Source organism: Siphateles boraxobius, unplaced genomic scaffold (assembly GCF_051911475.1).
Source record: "Siphateles boraxobius isolate OS27281-9 unplaced genomic scaffold, OSU_SipBor_1 11, whole genome shotgun sequence".
Classification (NCBI taxonomy): Eukaryota; Metazoa; Chordata; class Actinopteri; order Cypriniformes; family Leuciscidae; genus Siphateles; species Siphateles boraxobius.
Window position 1 is genome coordinate 12,843,452 of NW_027508711.1, and position 12,916 is coordinate 12,856,367.

The 12,916-nt window shown below is 46.8% G+C and overlaps 1 pseudogene; it reads left to right on the plus strand.

Annotated features, from left to right (window-relative positions):
- The first annotated feature begins 453 nt into the window (after window positions 1-453).
- Window positions 454-6,959, plus strand: LOC143757053 (uncharacterized; annotated as a pseudogene).
- Window positions 6,960-12,916: the final 5,957 nt, after the last annotated feature.

A 12,916-nucleotide genomic window follows, 5' to 3' on the forward strand; every position in this document is an offset into this window, starting at 1 on the left:
AATGTAAAAAAAAAACTTATTTTGCGAACTAGTCCTATGTTTTCAGCTCCATCTGAATAAAACCAGTGCAGTACAATTCTCTGGACTCTCTCTAGATCAATAATTAACACAAAAAAAGGTTGAACTTTACCTTTTAGGTAGCTATAACAGGATCATTTAGAAAATGGGTATGGCAAAAAACTCTCAAAAGCCTATAAATCCTAAACGAAAACTCAAAACGTCACCGAAATTGGTGAGCATATATGACATAACATTCTAAACAAGCACGCACAATTTTATGGAGATTGGACCATAGGTGGCGCTATGGTACCACCTGGCGCTAGGTGGTGGTCCAAAAGCTTTGAAAACCATATGTTTCCTTAGTAAATTGCCTAATTCTGCTGGCAGCTTTCATTTTTATTTGTTTTTCTTTAATTGACTGATTGGGAATTAAATATGTTAATTTCAGATCCGATGGAAGTGAATGAAGAGAAGCAGTATTGGTTTCAGAAACCTCATAATTTCACAAAAGAAGATGGAAATGCTGCCATTTCACTGACTGAAAATATTTTCACACAGAAAAGTGCTGGAAAAACTGGAGTCAAAGGATATTTTACTTGCTCTGAGTGTGGAAAGAGTTACAGATATAAAACACAGATTAAAATACACATGAGTATTCACACTAGAGAAAGGCCTTATACAGGCACTCAGTGTGAAAAGAGTTACATGCTTAAATCAGACCTTAACAAACACATGATAAATCACACTGGAGAAAATCTGTTCACATGCACTCAGTGTGGAAAAAGCTTTATTGAGAAAAGAGACTTAAATGTGCACATGAGAATTCACACTGGAGAAAAACCATTTACATGCACTCAGTGTGGAAAGAGTTTCACATCCAAAAAAGTTCTCGAAGATCATCTCTACTCTCACTCTGGATTGAGATCATTCAGTTGTGATCAGTGTGATAAAACATTTGTTTTTGCATCAGGCTTAAGAGCACATCTTAAAGTTCATGCAGAAATGAAGCCTTATTTTTGTTCTTTTTGTGGAAAGAGTTTCCACTACCGAAATCTTTACAAGTTCACCAGCGTATTCACACTGATGTGAGACCTTATATGTGCATTGACTGTGGGAAGACCTTTATTAAATTGGACAAATTAATAACACATCAGAGAATTCATACTGGAGAGAAACGATACAAGTGCCCACACTGTGGAAAGAGTTTCTCTCTGTCAGGAAACCGTCTCGGTTACGTATGTAACCCTCGTTCCCTGAGTAGGGAACGGAGACGTTACGTCGGATGACGACGAATGGGGTTTCGCTTAGAACACCTATCGACTTCGAGTATTACAAAACGAGCCAATGGCAAAGAAATGCCATGGGTCTGCGGAATTTGCATGACGTAACTCCGCCCCACCTCGTGGGTATAAAAGGAGGACGCCGGCAACAGGCAGATATGTTTCTTCGCTGAGGAGCCAAGACTGAGCTCAGGCGATCCCCGCGGTACAGCGGAAAGTGGCAGGCAGATGTAACGTCTCCGTTCCCTACTCAGGGAACGAGGGTTACATACGTAACCGAGACGTTCCCTTTCGTTGTCACTCCGAGTTACGTCGGATGACGACGAATGGGGTTACCAGTCTAATGACGCCACCTTCTCAGCTGTCTTCCAGTGCCCTGCGTAAATCTGAGATCCCTGTCGTGAGACTGGCACGGACGAAGGACTCCTATTTAGCACAGGAATACCAAGGTACACTGGGGAGCATATCCCAAATTCAGGGGAAATATGCAATTACTGCCAACCCAGAGGGGGGGACTTAGAGAATACACATGTGACCCAAAGGAGACATGGAGAACACTGGGGTGTCCAGCCGCAGGTGGAATATTTCAACCCCAGGGGTGGCAAGGTGGCTTGCCAAGGGAAAGACACATGCTCAAGAGGCTTACAGTGGAAATACACATGTGGGGGTCGCTCAGGGGAGGGACCATGCACACGGGAGGCACCTAGCCGACGCACAGGCAATAGACACTGGCGCCAACGTCAGGAGTGCTGGAGGAATTCAGGCCTTTCGGGGAAGCTCACCTGAGGAGAATATCGCACGTATCCAGTCTGTGGAGTGGAATGGCGAGCAAGCGAAGACACCTGAGCGGGTCCAGTACTAGCCGGTTGAAGCGAGTACATGAGAGGACACTGGCTCCACTCTGAGATTGTAGAATCTGGCGAATGTGTTAGGTGTCGCCCAGCCTGCAGCTCTGCAGATGTCTGTTAGCGAGGCGCCATGCGCTAGAGCCCAAGAGGATGCCACACTCCGGGTGGAGTGGGCAGTCACACCAAGGGGGCACGGTAGACCTTGCTGCTGGTATGCCAAAGCAATGGCGTCCACTATCCAGTGAGACAACCTTTGCTTGGAGAGAGCCTTTCCCTTCAGCTTCCCACCATAACAGACAAAGAGCTGGTCTGAGGTCCTGAAACACTGCGTCCTGTCTACATAGGCGCGGAGGGCGCGTACTGGACAGGCCAGTGCCAAGGCTGGGTCTGCCTCCTCCGGGGGCAGCGCTTGCAGGTTCACCACCTGGTCCCGGAAGGGAGTGGTAGGAACCTCGGGCACATATCCAGGCCGGGGTCTCAGGATCACGTGAGAGTAAGCCGGCCCAAATTCCAGGTACGCTTCGTCAACGGAGAATGCGTGCAGGTCCCCCACCCTCTTGATGGAGGCCAATGCAACCAGGAGCGCTGTCTTCGTAGACAGGAACTTAAGCTCCACTGATTGCAACGGCTCAAAGGGAGCACTCCGCAGGGCAGTTAGAACCACTGAGAGGTCCCAAGAGGGAACGAGAGGAGGGCGAGGAGGATTCAGTCTCCTCGCTCCTCTCAGGAACCTGATGATCAGGTCGTGCCTTCCAACAGACTTACCTTCGACCGGGTCATGGTGTGCGGCAATAGCGGCAACATAGACTTTCAGGGTGGAGTGAGAGGCAAACAGATCTAACTGTGCGTCTCCGAACTGGTCCCAAATCAGCTGAACCGACTGGGGATGGAGTCACCAATCTCCCGGGAGGGGCTGAAGCCGTGAGAGCTCATCGGCTGCACAGTTCAGGGCTCCGGGGATATAATGGCATGAAGCGACCTAAGATGCTTCTGACTCCATATGAGGAGGTGGGTGGGCGAGTTGCGACATACGGCGGGAGCGTAGACCACCTTGATGGTTGATGTACGCTACAGTGGCGGTATAGTCTGAACGGACTAGTACGTGTTGGTTCTTGAGCACGGCCCGGAAGCGGCGCAAAGCAAGACGTACGGCCAGCAACTCGAGGCAATTGACGTGCCAGAGGCGTCGGTGTCCTGTCCAGGAGCCCGCGGCAGCACGTCCATTGCACATGGCACCCCAGCCCGTGGAGGAGGCATCTGTCGTTACAACAACATGCCGCGAAGCTCGTTCCAGGGGCACTCCGGCCCGTAGAAAACTGAGGTTCGACCACGGGGTGAAGGTCTGACGGCAGGTCGGAGTAACTGGTACTAGGAGGGTGCCGTGTTGCCATGCCCACCTCGGGACTCGGTCGCGGAGCCAAAGCTGAAGCGGTCTCATATGAAGCAATCTGAGCGGCGAACCGCGGCTGCAGATGCCATATGCCCCAGGAGCCTCTGAAGAAACTTCAGTGGAACCGCACTCTTGCGCTTGATAGTCTCAGGCAAGTCAGCAATGGCTGAGTGGAGAAGGCGACCAAGTCCATACCGAGAAAAGAGCTCCTCTGCACGGGGCAAAATCTACTCCTTCCCCGGTTGACCCGAAGGCCCAGACGAGCTAGGTGCCGGAGCACTGGGTCCCTGTATTCGCAAACCTGGTCTCAGGAGTGAGCTTAAGACAGCCAGTCACCGAGATAGTTCAGAATGCGAACCCCGTGTTCCCATGGAGGAACAAAGGCAGCCTCAACAACCTTGTGAAGGCGCGAAGAGACAGGGCTAGCCCGAATGGGAAAACAGCGTACTGATATGCGCGCGCCCTGACAGCAAACCGTAGGTATGTTCTGAGTCGAGGGAGAACGGAGACATAAAAGTAGGCGTCCTTCAGGTCGATCGCTGCAAACCAATCCTGTGGCCGCACACATCCAGAAATGCGTTTGGCCAGGAGCATCTTGAACGGCAGCCTGTGAAGGGAGCGGTTCGGACCAGAATTGGCTGTAACCCACCAGACTTCTCCGGGACAATGAGGTAGGGGCTGTAGACCCGGACCACCATTCGGCTGGAGGGACAGTCTCAATCGCACCCTTCGCCAGTAGGGTAGCAACCTCCGCTCTCATGATAGTGCATAGCCATCGACCAAAGTGGAGCGGACTCCCCTGCAGTGGGGAGGAGACCGTGCGAACTGAATCGCATAGCCGAGCCGATGGTTCGCGTGACCCAGCGGAACAGATAGGGAAGCTCTAGGCAGGCTCCCAACTGTGCCAGCGGCGTCGAGAACCACAGACGTCCCCCCGGTGGTGCAGCGAAGCGGAATGACCGGCCCAGACGTGGACGGCATAGCGGCCCGGAGTGGGGGCAAGGTCAAAACCGCACCCTGACAGAGGAGGCCAGGGAAGGACCAGCGTTCCACGGGGGCCTGCTCTGTCAAGGGTCTGGCGACAGAGGGGGACAGGGGCGAAGCGGTCGTGGACGGCACGCCTTGTCAACCACCTCCGGGACAGAGGGGGACGAGGAGAGCACGGCATGTGGGCGGCGCTCTGTGACGTCCGAACTCTCTGTGCTCAGAGACGGGAGAGTCAGTTCTTTGGAGAATAAGGATTCTTTCCCGGCCCTCACCCGGGGAAAGGAGTGGTCCTGCTACCAGCTCCTGGAAAGAACTGAGTCCCATCTCTGAGGAGCCCATCCCAAGAGCGCCGCTTAACCCGGCGTGTAGCGGGGGGCGGGGCTGGAGAGGACTGTTTTGGCGTCCGACCGCGGGGGGCGCCCACGGCGGTGGGCAGACCGAGGGACCTGAGCGGACGGCGGGGCCGTCGGGACAGAGTCAACCTCAGTCTGCTCCATCCCCGAGGAGCCCGTCTCAGGAGCGCCGCTTAACCCGGCGTGTAGCGGGGGGCGGGGCTGGAGAGGGGCTGTGGCGTCCGCCCGCGGCCCCCAGAGCCGGCCCGGGTGAACGGGCGGGGTGGGAGCCGCGGGAGGGCGCCTTCGGCGGTGGGCAGACCGAGGGACCTGGGCGGACGGCGGGGCCGTCGGGACGGAATCAACGTCAGTCTGCTCATGAGCGGCTGAGAGCTGTTGGTCAAGCCCTCAACCGCACCGCCGGAGAGGCCGACCTGGGATATGGGAATGTCGGACAGACGGGTCCGCGCGACATCCAGCACATCAGACAGGTTCAGCCACAGAATGGTGAGCATCACCTGACCCAGGGAGCGTACGGCCACTTTCGTCGCTCGGAGAGCAAGGTCAGTGACGGCGCGCAGCTCAGTGAAGAGCCCTGGGTCAGTCCCGCCCTCGTGCAGGTCCATGAGCATCTGGGTCAGGTGGACCAGCAGAATGACCATGGCATGCAGAGAGGCGGCTGCCAGTCCCGTGGCACTATAGGATCTCGCCACAAGCGTAGACGAAAAACTACAGGCCACGGGCGGGTGCTTAGGATTGCGCCGAGAAGAAGCACTCTGAGGACACATAGCATCGCAACAGAGCGTTCAGCCGGGGGAACCCCAGTGTACCCAAGGGCAGCGGCCCCATCAAGGGGAGGAAAGGCGGATGAGATCAGCGAGCGGTCCTGAGAAGACAAGGGGGTCTTCTAGGACTTCGAGATCTCATCATGCACGTCCGGGAAGAGAGGTATTGGGGTTTGCCACGGACGAGGGTCGGCAGCCTTACCCAAAACCAATCGTCCCAGGAAAGCATGGCCGTCATCTCCGGATCAGACTCAGGCACAGCCGTATGCACACCGGAAGGTGGCAGCTGTGACGAGCCCTCACTTCCAGAAGACTCAAGCCCACCTAGTGATGCTGCAACAGACATGGCATCTTCCTCTGTAGCTTCAACTGAAACACGCGGGCCACCAGAGGGTAGACTCGCGGGAATCAGCAGTTCACTAGCGGGCACCGTCATTGAAGAGGGGGGCTGGGGTCACGGACACATAGTCGGCGCCTTGTTCCAGACCGTAACCCTCAGGTCACCCTGGCCACCCGCCGAAGATCGGGGGGTGGATGAGGGGACTCTCACTCTTGCGAGTTCACCGAGTCTCGACCTATTTATGACGCGATGATCACGTTCCCTTGCGAGAACATGAGTCACCCACGAGCGGTGTTCAAGCATGATCAAACACACTAGACAGCGCTCGTGCCCATCAGAGTCTGATACCAGTCCGCTGCAACCAGAAATGCACGGGCGAGCCGTCTTTAAAAAGACGTGCCGCGTGCGAGCTCTTTTATGAGAGGAGAGAAAAAAACTCTGCGATGTTGAAACGCACAGGGAGACACACACACACTGGCAGATTACTGCACAGATCAGCAGGCACTGTGAGCTCGCTGCAGATCGCCGTCACACCAACACCGGAGAGAGAAGCTCGTCTCGTAGAGCGAAGTCAGAGATGACTGTGGAGTGAAGAAATGCTCTTGGCTCCGAAGCGAAAACATATCTGCCTGTTGCCGGCATCCTCCTTTTATACCCACGAGGTGGGGCGGAGTTACGTCATGCAAATTCCGCAGACCCATGGCATTTCTTTGCCATTGGCTCGTTTTGTAATACTCGAAGTCGATAGGTGTTCTAAGCGAAACCCCATTCGTCGTCATCCGACGTAACTCGGAGTGACAACGAAAGGGAACTGAAATATCATGAGAGAGTTCATACTGGAGAGAAACCGTACAAGTGCTCACACTGTGGAAAGGGTTTCGCTCAGTCAGGAAACCTGAAATATCATGAGAGAGTTCATACTGGAGAGAAACCGTACAAGTGCTCACACTGTGGAAAGGGTTTCGCTCAGTCAGGAAACCTGAAAGATCATGAGTGAGTTCATACTGGAGAGAAACCTTACATGTGCTCACACTGTGGAAAGGGTTTCGCTCAGTCAGGAAACCTGAAAGATCATGGGAGAGTTCATACTGGAGAGAAACCTTACAAGTGCTCACACTGTGGAAAGAGTTTCACTCGGTCAGAACACTTGAAAGCTCATGAGAGAATTCATACTGGAGAGAAGCCGCACCAGTGCTCTTCATGTGGGAAGAGTTTCATCCAATCATCTAGTCTACGGACTCATGAGAAAAAGTGTTGCCCGAAGGTGTCTAATGAGCCAAGTTCTTGTTCAGACCCATAAGGGACTGTTCGTTTTTTATTTAACGGGCTACTGGAGGAGTTTTGAGATCTATAGTCAAAATAGACTTGACCCTCCCTTCACCAGCAATAAATTTTACTATGACCCTCCAAAATGATTATGAAAAAAGGCATGACCCTCCCCGATAATTTATTGACTACTTCTGTACTTTTTGCGCTTGGCAAAGATGTTTAGATATCTCTATGTCTAGTAGACCTACACCAAACGTTCATTAAAAAGGGTCCTGTACAGGGCTGTACAGTGCGGCCTATATCTACGAAAAGATTGGTCCATGCGATGAATAAATGTAGGCTGCACACGTGCGATAGGCCTAATGTGTACAGTTTTGTTAACTCCGTTACTTGTGTGATTTTTTTTCAGACATGATATCAGTCGTTTTATACTTGTGCTTCTGCGATATCACGATTTTTTGCTTTTGAAGAAATATGGTATTTTGCTACAGCGCACACTATCAGCTACAGTTCTGGCGTCTCAAGCTTGGTTTAAACTCACCGCGTCCGCACAAGCGTGAAGGTGCGCAAGGGCCCATTTCGCTTGGCGGTGTGCACAGCAGATTTTGTAAATGTGTGTCCAGTTTGTGCGTCTAGTAGTTGCTTAAATTTACAAAATGAGCCTACAATAGCAGACATAAGCCCTTTTAATTGTGGTCCATGTTTTATAAAAAAATTTCGCAAAACTAAATGAAAATGTTTAGTGAAATTAGAAAATATGTAAGTTATCGTTAATCTAGTTGTAAAGGTTATGTTCTCACATTCATTTATTTTCTTCACAAGTAATAATCTCAAGGTTTACTGCTTTACACAATTCTTTTGTAGTGTGGTGGTTTTGGTGAAGTGTAGCCTACTAAAATAAACATTCACCTGTGTACCTTACTTCTTCTCACCGCTGATTCCTGGTGGTTTAGAGGGCAATTACACAGAGTCGCCTCCTGTCGTTTCAAAGAATAGTAGCCTACAACGGCAAGCGCGTCAAGTATAAATTCCCTCGTCCGTTTGGGGAGGTGCGGGCGCAGGCAGTGGAGGCTCGCACTAGAGACCTGCGCGGGACGGGATTTTCCCGTCCGCTCCCGCAAGAATATATGTTATTTTCTCCGGCTCCCACCCGCAACAATCAAGTTTCGTCCCGCTCCCGCCCGCAAAATCCAGCGGGTAAACGTATAAGTAGTTTAAGTAGTAATACATTGCATATTCTGTCTGCTACTCTGTTATTTTTTCACTTGCTCCCTTGTTGAATATAAATTTTAAAAAAAGAAACGGAAAATAAACAAAATAAACAAATGTTTCGTTTTATTTGCGATTAATTCAATGGATGAACATGAAAATAGAACATAGAAATACAGTAAAAAAGTAAGAAATGTAAATAAATAAAAATATACCATAATAATTATAGTATAGCCTAATAAATTATATAATAATAATAAACCTGGATTTCTTGACACTTTCGACTGACTTGCCGTAAACGTCAGGGAAGTTTGGCCTTTCAAAACGGTGCACACATGATGCTTCAGACCTGAAGTTCCAGACTTGTGCCCGCTGTATGTGAGTATTTTGCTGCATTTGTCACAGCTCGCAAAAGGAAGGTGCTTTCCATCGCTGTCGCATACTACTGAAAAACATTTCCAAATCTGGGATTTTCCTTTGTTTGGTTTTGTAGTTTTGCATGTTCCTTTCTTTAATAACGAACTAATATCTGTAGCACTAAACGATCCACCTGAGTCATGCGGTGCAGACATTTTGCCTCTGTGTGGTAGGCTTGGCTGTTCTGCGCATATGAACCACGCGAGAGTTAGCTTCCGACCTTGTGCCTGTAAATCGTTTTTATTTTAGTTATATTTGTTGCTTTTGCATTAGATAAATAACGGTTTATTTGTTTCTAGTTATTTTATTTTGTTCTATATTTCCCGCACATAATTTTATTTTTTCCGCAACCCACACACAATAATATCTTGCCGCCCGCACCCGCAATCACCCATCAAATATTGTCCCGCGCCGCACTCGGTTGCGCTGGGTCCCGCGGGTCCCGCGGTAGTCCCGCGGGAGTGCAGGTCTCTAGCTTGCAGTGCAGAGCCAGGCGAAAGTATAAACAAGGCTTAAGTCCTAATACTGTAAAACTCGACGTACATTCACATCACATGTTAATGCAGCGGTATAGTTCCGCTCACAGGATACTGCACTTATTCGCAATTACAAAAGTTCATTATTTGCTTGTACTTTAAAGCTTTGCCGGGTAAACATTTCATTGGCGTTCTTCTTTTCTGACATGATGCACTTGTTCTGAGCGCGTATGCCCAAAGCGCACGCGCACTGTCAAACAGCGCCAAAATGGACTTTATCTTTCGCTTCTGATTTTTGTAGGGTCAGACCATCTGCTAGCGATGGGGGGCCGAGACTGAGAGAGCTATATGGAGCTACATGGAAAAATATGCAAAAAACAAGCCACTTTGAAATGTTGCTGTTTTCATGAATACAAAAGTTGGGTGACCCTCCCCCTAGACTAAAAAGAAGTTGGATGAACCCCACCCCTCAACAAAGAATAAAAAGACATAAACCTTTTTTCCTCCGGTGGTCCATTCTATAAATACCGAATTGTCCCTAACTTGAAAATAATTTGATATTCAGATTAAGAAAATCTGATTTCAGATTATGGAATTACCTTTAATAGAGTAATTTAATCTATAATTAATGCAGTTTCATTGTTTGACAAGGGGAACCTTTGGAGGAGGTCTAAATAATAGCTTAGAAAACTAGCTTGTTGCCATAAAACTGATTTATGGAGGGATGTGTTTTGTTTAATTATTAGTTAAATTATTTTCACTGTACATATGAGGCATTTGTGTAACAATGGCAATTAGTCTATCAAATGTAATTCATTTTTTACTAACAACTTGAGTCTAGCAGTTTAGAGGTGATCCATTGAGAACATATTGAAGACTTTATTTGATTGAAATCACTCTTTGCACATTGGGAAAGTGTGTGAAATGAAAATTAACAAGACTTGTGATTTATTTAGGTATGATTAATCGATTTAATTACGCAGCATTGCTAATGAACCAATAGTAGTAAACTCATTGTTTTGAAAATGTCCAGATGTTTTTCTATGCATATTTAAAGAGGCGATGCCTCTCACAAAATGGACTATGAAAAAAACATCACAGAGAATATGAAATTCTGTTTATGTGGCAATTCAGCAGAGCCTGTTACAGCTGCCATTTAGTAGTTATGAAAGAAGGTTTAAAGGACAAGTTCGGTATTTTACACTTAAAGCCCTGTTTTAAGATCGTTTCTGATGAAATAGAACAGTTAAGATTGAAATTTGGACAAATGCTGCTGGCCCGAGAATTTTCGGTTTCTGTGTTAGCACCCATCACACAATGGTTGCATAGGTTCACTGGAACAATCCTTCCTAAAACGCACTAAACTTTAGTTTACAAAGACGTGAAACTCACCAAGTGGTCTGGGGATTTCACTGATAAGCTCAGACAAAAATCGCTGCAAAAGATGCTTTTGTTGTGGCAAAAATTCTGTTAAACATCATCACTGCGTAAGAGACACTCAGAGTCAAATTAATAAAAAGAGAAGTATTTATTCTTGCAAGAATAGGTTCAGTCTAGTACACAGAAGTTACGCTGTGCAAGAGAGTGACCCCCACAGGAAGATATGAGACAGGCTTTATACTCTTATACTCTACTAAGGTTCCTCCTCACCAGTAACGCATTACTCCTTACTAGTAACGCATTAATGTAACGCAGTTACTTTTGACAGTAACTCATACTGTAACGCATTACTTTTTAAATAAATTAACTCCGTTACTGTTACCATATGGTGCGTTGTCTGTTACTTTTTAAAATTAATTAATTTTGGCTGAAGTGTAGCCTACAGCCTAACCTGTTTGCAGCAGCGACGCATTGTAGGATTGGTGGTAGGATTGCTTGCCACCCGTCCCTTAAAATACGGAATTGTCCCGTATTTACAAGTAAAATGTTGCGTCACGTATCAAATCAATAAGGGAAGCGATTTGTCCCGTATTTTACATAAGGCCCACACATAGCCTAGTTGGATAACAACATAAGGATTTACTATACTAATAGCAAATAGCCTATAAAGAAATCAATTTCACAATAATGTTACATTATGATTAGAATCAACTGAATTTTGTCCATTTTCTAAGCTTAGAAAATGCACATTTATACGGGCTGAATTTTATAGGCCTAAAATATTGTTTAGTAATTCTGTGAATTATACTGCGCAAACCAAAGTAATACTACCCACCGGATGAAGAAGGGTTGGCTCTCAGTCTCCACAGAACAAAATATTTATTTTATTTTATTTTATTTTTTACAGACGTGACTGTTCTCCGTACGCGAGCGCTCTGAAAGCGGCACTAAAATATGCTTTAAAACTTTCACAGAGACATGAAACAGAAAGCACAAAACCTTTCTTTAAAGTGAATTTCGTTTTGTATTAATTGTATCTTAATTTTAATCTATGTTTCATCAACCAATTGCCTGGATTTAATAAATAAGAAGTAAATATAGCAGACGATAGATAATCACGAAACGGAGGCGCCAGCTTGTGAACTGGAGCTCGTCTCATAAATGAACCGAAACTCGGCGTATAAGGTAACCTACTTGCCTCACAGAAATGTCTACTTTTAAACAGAACAATTCAAAACGAAAGAAAACAGACTACAGACAGCTATCTGCTTATGTAATCCGTATGAAATGTGCATTTCTCTCTGGCGCATCTACTGCTAAGATCGCGAGTCAGCATAGCGAGTCACCACAGAAATCCTTGTGATATATTCAGTTTGTGCTGGTCTGACTTAAATAAAATAGTGTTTAAAATTTACTTTATGTTTAAGTCAGTTTTGTGTTTGTGTAGACCATAACGCATAAAAGAACATTAATGGGAACATTAAAGAATGTTTTTTTTTTAAAGTAACTAAAAAGTTACTTTTAACAGTAATGCATTACTTTTTGGTGTAAGTAATCATGAATGAATGAAGTAACTAGTAACTGTAACTAGTTACTATATCTTAGTAACTGGCACAACACTGCTCCTCACCCGCTGTACCTCTCACCCACCCAGATAAGGTCTCTACTGCTGTTCAGTTTCTACTTAAAGACACAAACTGGTACTGAAATAAACTGGCCAAAACTGACCGTCCCTAAGGCCAGAGGTCCTGTCCCATAAGTTCCTGAAACGTCACGCACAAGCACGTGCACACATATATTTTTATACATTGAATAGGTTCTCTCTCTTATGATACCTGTTAGGGATCAATGACTATTAAAATTTCTACAAAACTTTCCAACAGGTTTTATCATAGTTTTTGTCCAACTTAAACCTTTACTTTCAATGATACATTAAATGCATAAGAACTCTCTTATGTAAAATAAGAAAATTAGTAGTTGCATCAAACAGGATTTTCCTCAAGGGTACAGTTTGAGGAAAACATTTCGGGATTTTTCTTCAAATAATGGACTTCAATGGCAGCCACGGTTTTGAAGTCCAAATCAATGCAGTTTCAAAGGTCTTTGAAGTGCTTCAACAGGCTGTCGCAGCTGAGGAGAAGGATCTTATCTAGCGAATCGATAGGTCATTTAAAAAAAAAATATATATATATAAATATATATA